Consider the following 9,410-nt stretch of genomic DNA (forward strand, 5'->3'; position numbering starts at 1 on the left):
AAAAATCAGACCAATTTTTTTTTTCTTTTTTTTCCCATAGTTCATGCATTTCACATGTCTAGAAGTGAAATAAAAATAATTTGGACAATATCTGACATATTTTTTAAATTTGTCAAAATCTGTCTTTTCCTGACCCCCGGACCTTATGTGAAAACTAAGAAAATCTGAAAAGTATGAAAAAAAAATCAGACCAATTTTTTTTTTCACTTTATTCCCATAGTTCATGCATTTCACATGTCTAGGCGTGAAATAAAAAATAATTTGGACAATATCTAACAGATTTTTAAATTTGTTAAAAAATCTGTCTCTCATCCCTGACCCTTGAAAACTAAGAAAATCTGAGAAAGTCTGAAAAAATCAGACCAATTTTTTTTTTTCACTTTTTTCCCCATAGTTCATGCATTTCACATGTCTAGGCGTGAAATAAAAATAATTTGGACAATATTTGACAGATTTTGAAATTTGTTAAAAAATCTGTCTTTTCCTGACCCAGGACCTTATGTGAAAACTAAGAAAATCTGAAAAGTCTGAAAAAAAATCAGACCAATTTTTTTTTCAATTTTTTTTGCCATAGTTCATGCATTTCACATGTCTAGAATTGAAATAAAAATAATTTGGACAATATCTGACATATTTTTAAATTTGTCAAAAATCTGTCTTTTCCTGACCCCTCGGACCTTATGTGAAAACTAAGAAAATCTGAAAAGTGAAAAAACGAAAAAAATCAGACCAATTTTTTTTTTCACTTTTTTCCCATAGTTCATGCATTTCACATGTCTAGGCATTTCACATGAAATAAAAATAATTTGGACAATATCTAACAGATTTTTGAAATTTGTTAAAAATCTGTCTTTTCCTGACCCGGACCTTATGTGAAAACTAAGAAAATCTGAAAAGTCACGAAAAAAATCAGACCAATTTTTTTCACTTTTTTCCATAGTTCATGCATTTCACATGTCTAGGCGTGAAATAAAAAATAATTTGGACAATATCTGACATATTTTTGAAATTTGTTAAAAATCTGTCTTTTTTCCTGACCCCGGACCTTATGTGAAAACTAAGAAAATCTGAAAAAAATCTGAAAAAAATCAGACCAATTTTTTTTCACTTTTTCCCATAGTTCATGCATTTCACATGTCTAGGCGTGAAATAAAAAATAATTTGGACAATATCTAACAGATTTTTAAATTTGTTAAAAATCTGTCTCTCATGACCTGACCTTATGTGAAAACTAAGAAAAATCTGAAAAGTCGAAAAAAAATCAGACCAATTTTTTTTTCACTTTTTTTCCCATAGTTCATGCATTTCACATGTCTAGGCGTGAAATAAAAAATAATTTGGACAATATTTGACATATTTTGAAATTTGTTAAAAAATCTGTCTTTTCTGACCCGGACCTTATGTGAAAACTAAGAAAATCTGAAAAGTCTGAAAAAAAATCAGACCAATTTTTTTCACTTTTTTTTCCATAGTTCATGCATTTCACATGTCTAGAAGTGAAATAAAAAATAATTTGGACAATATCTAACAGATTTTTTAAATTTGTCAAAAAATCTGTCTCTCATAATGACCCTTGAAAACTAAGAGAAAATCTGAAAGTCGAAAAAAATCAGACCAATTTTTTCACTTTTTTTTCCATAGTTCATTCATTTCACATGTCTAGAAAATAAATAAAAATAATTTGGACAATATTTGACAGATTTTTGAAATTTGTCAAAAATCTGTCTTTTTCCTGACCCCCGGACCTTATGTGAAAACTAAGAAAATCTGAAAAGTCGAAAAATCAGACCAATTTTTTTTTCACTTTTTTTTCCCATAGTTCATGCATTTCACATGTCTAGGCATTGAAATAAAAAATAATTTGGACAATATCTAACAGATTTTTAAATTTGTTAAAAATCTGTCTTTCTCATGACCTGGACCTTATTGAAAACTAAGAAAATCTGAAAAGTCTGAAAAAAATCAGACCAATTTTTTCACTTTTTTCCCATAGTTCATGCATTTCACATGTCTAGAAGTGAAATAAAAATAATTTGGACAATATTTGACAGATTTTGAAATTTGTCAAAATCTGTCCTTTCCTGACCCGGACCTTATGTGAAAACTAAGAAAATCACAAAAGTCTGAAAAAAATCAGACCAATTTTTTTTTCACTTTTTCCCATAGTTCATGCATTTCACATGTCTAGAAGTGAAATAAAAAATAATTTGGAAAATATCTGACATATTTTGAAATTTGTCAAAAATCTGTCTTTTTCCTGACCCCCGGACCTTATGTGAAAACTAAGAAAATCTGAAAAGTCGAAAAAGATCAGACCAATTTTTTTTTTTTTTATTCCCATAGTTCATGCATTTCACATGTCTAGGCATTGAAATAAAAATAATTTGGACAATATCTAACAGATTTTTAAATTTGTTAAAAAATCTGTCTCTCATCCTGACCGCGAAAACTAAGAAAATCTGAAAAGTACGAAAAAAATCAGACCAATTTTTTTTCACTTTTTTTCCCCATACTTCATGCATTTCACATGTCTAGGCGTGAAATAAAAAATAATTTGGACAATATTTGACATATTTTGAAATTTGTCAAAATCTGTCTTTATTCCAAAACTAAGAAAATCTGAAAAGTCTGAAAAAAATCAGACCAATTTTTTTTTTTTTTTTTTTCCCATAGTTCATGCATTTCCACATGTCTAGAAGTGAAATGAAAAATAATTTGGACAATATCTAACAGATTTTTTAAATTTGTTAAAAAATCTGTCTCTCATAATGACCTTTGAAAATAAGAAAACCTGAAAAGTGAAAAAAATCAGACCAATTTTTTTTACTTTTTCCATAGTTCAGTTCATTTCACATGTCTAGAAAATAAATAAAAAATAATTTGGACAATATTTGACAGATTTTGAAATTTGTCAAAATCTGTCTTTTTCCTGACCCCCTCGGACCTTATGTGAAAACAAAGAAAATCTGAAAAATCTGAAAAAATCAGACCAATTTTTTTTTTTTCCTTTTTTTCCCATAGTTCATGCATTTCACATGTCTAGGCGTGAAATAAAAAATAATTTGGACAATATCTAACAGATTTTTAAATTTGTTAAAAAATCTGTCTCTCATCCTGACTTATGTGAAAACTAAGAAAATCCCCTAGTTCGAAAAGTCTGAAAAAAAAAATCAGACCAATTTTTTTTCACTTTTTCCCCATAGTTCATGCATTTCACATGTCTAGGCGTGAAATAAAAATAATTTGGACAATATTTGACAGATTTTTGAAATTTGTTAAAAAATCTGTCCTTTTCCTGACCAGGACCTTATGTGAAAACTAAGAAAATCTGAAAAGTCTGAAAAAATCAGACCAATTTTTTTTTTCACGTTTTTTGCCATAGTTCATGCATTTCACATGTCTAGAAGTGAAATAAAAAATAATTTGGAAAATATCTGACATATTTTTAAATTTGTTAAAAAATCTCTTTTTTCCTGACCCCTCAGACCTTATGTGAAAACTAAGAAAATCTGAAAAGTACGAAAAAGATCAGACCAATTTTTTTTTCTTTTTTATTCCCATAGTTCATGCATTTCACATGTCTAGGCGTGAAATAAAAATAATTTGGACAATATCTAACAGATTTTTTAAATTTGTTAAAAATCTGTCTCTCACCCCTGACCCATGTGAAAACTAAGAAAATCTGAAAGTGAGAAAAAAAATCAGACTAATTTTTTTTCACTTTTTCCCCATAGTTCATGCATTTCACATGTCTAGAAATTGAAATAAAAAATAATTTGGACAATATTTAACAGATTTTGAAATTTGTCAAAAAAAAATCTTTTTCTGACCCCGGACCTTATGTGAAAACTAAGAAAATCTGAAAAGTCTGCAAAAAAATCAGACCAATTTTTTTTTTTTTTTTTTTTTGCCATAGTTCATGCATTTCACATGTCTAGAAGTGAAATAAAAATAATTTGGAAAATATCTGACATATTTTTAAATTTGTAAAAAATCTGTCTTTTTCCTGACCCCTGACGGACCTTATGTGAAAACTAAGAAAATCTGAAAAGTACAGAAAAAAATCAGACCAATTTTTTTTTCACTTTTATTCCCATAGTTCATGCATTTCACATGTCTAGGCGTGAAATAAAAAATAATTTGGACAATATCTAACAGATTTTTAAATTTGTTCAAAATCTGTCTTTCTCATGACCCCGGACCTTGTGAAAACTAAGAAAATCTGAAAAGTATGAAAAAAAATCAAACCAATTTTTTTTCACTTTTTCCCATAGTTCATGCATTTCACATGTCTAGAAGTGAAATAAAAAAAAATTTGGACAATATTTGACATATTTTTGAAATTTGTTAAAAAATCTGTCTTTATTCCAAAACTAAGAAAATCTAAAAAATCTGAAAAGATCAGAAAAAATTTTTTTTTTTTTTTTTTCACTTTTTTTCCCATAGTTCATGCATTTAACATGTCTAGAAGTGAAATAAAAAATAATTTGGACAATATCTAACAGATTTTTAAATTTGTTAAAAATCTGTCTTTTCTCATGCCCAGGACCTTATGAAAAATAAGAAAACCTGAAAAGTATGAAAAAAATCAGACCAATTTTTTTTTCTTTTTCCCATAGTTAGTTCATTTCACATGTCTAGAAAATAAATAAAAAATAATTTGGACAATATTTGACAGATTTTGAAATTTGTCAAAAATCTGTCTTTTCCTGACCCTCGGACCTTATGTGAAAACAAAGAAAATCTGAAAAGTGAAAAAAATCAGACCAATTTTTTTTTTCACTTTTTTCCCATAGTTCATGCATTTCACATGTCTTGAAGTGAAATAAAAAATAATTTGGACTATATTTGACAGATTTTTGAAATTTGTTAAAAATCTGTCTTTCCTGACCCGGACCTTATGTGAAAACTAAGAAAATCTGAAAGTCTGAAAAAATCAGACCAATTTTTTTTTTCACTTTTATTCCCATAGTTCATGCATTTCACATGTCTAGAAGTGAAATAAAAATAATTTGGACAAAATCTAACAGATTTTTTAAATTTGTTAAAAATCATCTCTCATCCTGACATTGGAAAATAAGAAAACCTGAAAAGTCTGAAAAAAAAAAGACCAATTTTTTTTCCTTTTCCCATAGTTCATGCATTTCACATGTCTAGAAGTGAAATAAAAAATAATTTGGACAATATTTGACAGATTTTTGAAATTTGTCAAAAATCTGTCTTTTCCTGACCCGGACCTTATGTGAAAACTAAGAAAATCTGAAAAGTCTGAAAAAAATCAGACCAATTTTTTTTTCCTTTTTATTCCCATAGTTCATGCATTTCACATGTCTAGGCGTGAAATAAAAATAATTTGGACAATATCTAACAGATTTTTAAATTTGTTAAAAAATCTGTCTCTCATCCTGACCATGTGAAAACTGAAAGAAAATCTGAAAAGTACAAAAAAAAATCAGACCAATTTTTTTTTCACTTTTTCCATAGTTCATGCATTTCACATGTCTAGAAATTGAAATCAAAAAAAAAAAAATAATTTGGACAATATTTGACAGATTTTGAAATTTGTCAAAAATCTGTCTTTTCCTGACCCCTCGGACCTTATGTGAAAACTAAGAAAATCTGAAAAGTCTGAAAAAGATCAGACCAATTTTTTTTTTCACTTTTTTTCCCATAGTTCATGCATTTCACATGTCTAGGCGTGAAATAAAAAATTATTTGGACAATATCTAACAGATTTTTAAATTTGTTAAAAATCTGTCTCTCATCCTGACCCTGCTTGAAAACTAAGAAAATCTGAAAAAGTCTGAAAAATATCAGACCAATTTTTTTTTTCACTTTTTTTTTCCCATAGTTCATGCATTTCACATGTCTAGAAAGTGAAATAAAAAATAATTTGGACAATATTTGACAGATTTTGAAATTTGTCAAAAATCTGACTTTTTCCTGACCCTCAGGACCTTATGAAAAAACTAAGAAAATCTGAGAAAAGTCTGAAAAAAAAAATCAGACCAATTTTTTTTCACTTTTATTCCCATAGTTCATGCATTTCACATGTCTAGGCGTGAAATAAAAATAATTTGGACAATATCTAACAGATTTTTAAATTTGTTAAAAATCTGTCTCTCATCCCGGACCTTATGAAAAAACTAGAAAATCTGAAAAGTCTGAAAAAATCAGACCAATTTTTTTCTTTTTCCCATAGTTCATGCATTTCACATGTCTAGGCGTGAAATAAAAATAATTTGGACAATATCTAACAGATTTTTAAATTTGTTAAAAATCTGTCTTTCATCCTGACATGTGAAAACTAAAGAAAATCTGAAAAGTACCAAAAAATCAGACCAATTTTTTTTTTTTTTTTCCCATAGTTCATGCATTTCACATGTCTAGGCATGAAATAAAAATAATTTGGACAATGTTTGACAGATTTTTGAAATTTGTCAAAAATCTGACTTTTTCCTGACCCCTCGGACCTTATGTGAAAACTAAGAAAATCTGAAAAGTCACTGAAAAGATCAGACCAATTTTTTTTTCACTTTTATTCCCATAGTTCATGCATTTCACATGTCTAGGCGTGAAATAAAAAATAATTTGGACAATATCTAACAGATTTTTAAATTTGTTAAAAATCTGTCTCTCACCCGGACCTTATGTGAAAACTTCGAAAATCTGAAAAGTCGAAAAAAAATCAGACCAATTTTTTTTTCACTTTTTCCATAGTTCATGCATTTCACATGTCTAGAAGTGAAATAAAAATAATTTGGACAATATTTGACAGATTTTTGAAATTTGTCAAAAAATCTGTCTTTTTCCTGACCCCTCGGACCTTATGTGAAAACTAAGAAAATCTGAAAAGTCGAAAAAAAGATCAGACCAATTTTTTTTTCACTTTTATTCCCATAGTTCATGCATTTCACATGTCTAGGCGTGAAATAAAAATAATTTGGACAATATCTAACAGATTTTTAAATTTGTTAAAAATCTGTCTCTCTCATCCTGACCCTTGAAAACTAAGAAAATCTGAAAGAAGTCTGAAAAAAAAAAATCAGACCAATTTTTTTTCACTTTTTCCATAGTTCATGCATTTCACATGTCTAGAAGTGAAATAAAAAAATAATTTGGACGATATCTAACAGATTTTTAAATTTGTTAAAAATCTGTCTCATAATGACCGTGAAAATAAGAAAACCTGAAAAGTCTGAAAAAAATCAGACCAATTTTTTTTTCACTTTTTTCCCATAGTTCATGCATTTCACATGTCTAGGCGTGAAATAAAAAATAATTTGGACAATATTTGACAGATTTTTGAAATTTGTCAAAAATCTGTCTTTTCAAAACTAAGAAAATCAAGAAAAGTATAGAAAAAAGATCAGACCAATTTTTTTCACTTTTTTCCCATAGTTCATGCATTTCACGTGTCTACACGTGAAATAAAAAATAATTTGGACAATATCTAACAGATTTTTAAATTTGTTAAAAAATCTGTCTTTCATCCTGACCGCGAAAGCTAAGAAAATCTGAAAAGTACCAAAAAAATCAGACCAATTTTTTTTCACTTTTTTTCCCATAGTTCATGCATTTCACATGTCTAGAAGTGAAATAAAAAATAATTTGGAAAATATTTGACAGATTTTGAAATTTGTCAAAAATCTGTCTTTATTCCAAAACTAAGAAAATCTGAAAAGTACTAAAAAGATCAGACCAATTTTTTTTCACTTTTTTTCCCATAGTTCATGCATTTAACATGTCTAGAAGTGAAATAAAAAATAATTTGGACAATATCTAACAGATTTTTTAATTTGTTAAAAAATCTGTCTCTCATAATGACCGCGAAAAATAAGAAAACCTGAAAAGTAAGAAAAAAATCAGACCAATTTTTTTCACTTTTTCCATAGTTCATTCATTTCACATGTCTAGGCGTGAAATAAAAAATAATTTGGACAATATCTAACAGATTTTTTAAATTTGTTAAAAATCTGTCTCTCATCCCTGACCCATGAAAAGCTAAGAAAACAGAAAAGTGCCAAAAAAAAATCAGACCAATTTTTTTTTTTCACTTTTTCCCATAGTTCATGCATTTCACATGTCTAGAAGTGAAATAAAAATAATTTGGACAACATTTGACAGATTTTTGAAATTTGTCAAAAATCTGTCTTTTCCTGACCCGGACCTTATGTGAAAACTAAGAAAATCTGAAAATTATGAAAAAAAATCACCAATTTTTTTTTTTTCCGTTTTTTGCCATAGTTCATGCATTTCACATGTCTAGAAGTGAAATAAAAAATAATTTGGACAGTATTGACCAGATTTTGAAATTTGTCAAAAAATCTGTCTTTTTTTCCAAAACTAAGAAAATCTGAAAAGTGCGAAAAGATCAGACCAATTTTTTTTTTCACTTTTTTATTCCCATAGTTCATGCATTTCACATGTCTAGACATGAAATAAAAAAATAATTTGGACAATATCTAACAGATTTTTTAAATTTGTTAAAAATCTGTCTTTCCTGACCCTGACATGTGAAAACTAAGAAAATCTGAAAAGTACCAAAAAAATCAGACCAATTTTTTTTTCTTTTTTTCCCATAGTTCATGCATTTCACATGTCTAGCAAAGGAATTAAAAAATAATTTGGACAATATTTGACAGATTTTTTAAATTTGTCAAAAATCTGTCTTTCCTGACCCCTCGGACCTTATGTGAAAACAAAGAAAACCTGAAAAGTACGAAAAAAATCAGACCAATTTTTTTTTTTTTCTTTTTTTGGATAGTTCATCATTTCACATGTCTTGAAATAAATAAAAAAATAATTTGGACAATATCTAACAGATTTTTTAAATTTGTTAAAAATCATCTTTTCATCCCTGACCTTATGTGAAAACAAAGAAAATCTGAAAAGTACCAAAAAATCAGACCAATTTTTTTTCACTTTTTTTTTCCCATAGTTCATGCATTTCACATGTCTAGGCGGAAATAAAAAAATAATTTGGACAATATCTAACAGATTTTTTAATTTGTTAAAAAATCTGTCTCTCATAATGACCCACATGAAAAATAAAGAAAACCTGAAAAGTAAGAAAAAATCAGACCAATTTTTTTTTTCTTTTTTCCATAGTTCATTCATTTCACATGTCTAGGCGTGAAATAAAAAATAATTTGGACAATATCTAACAGATTTTTTTTTTTTTAAATTTGTTAAAAATCTGTCTCTCATCCTGACATGAAAGCTAAGAAAACAGAAAAGTGCCAAAAATCAGACCAATTTTTTTTTTCACTTTTCCCATAGTTCATGCATTTCATAATACAAGAGTGAGAAATAAAAATAATTTGGACAGCTTGTTGACAGATTTTTGAAATTTGTCAAAATCTGTCCTTTCTGACTTGGGGATATCTTGAAACTAAGAAAATCTGAAA

Source organism: Alosa alosa, unplaced genomic scaffold (genome assembly GCF_017589495.1).
Source record: "Alosa alosa isolate M-15738 ecotype Scorff River unplaced genomic scaffold, AALO_Geno_1.1 AALO_1.0_unplaced_1, whole genome shotgun sequence".
In the NCBI taxonomy this organism is placed as follows: Eukaryota; Metazoa; Chordata; class Actinopteri; order Clupeiformes; family Clupeidae; genus Alosa; species Alosa alosa.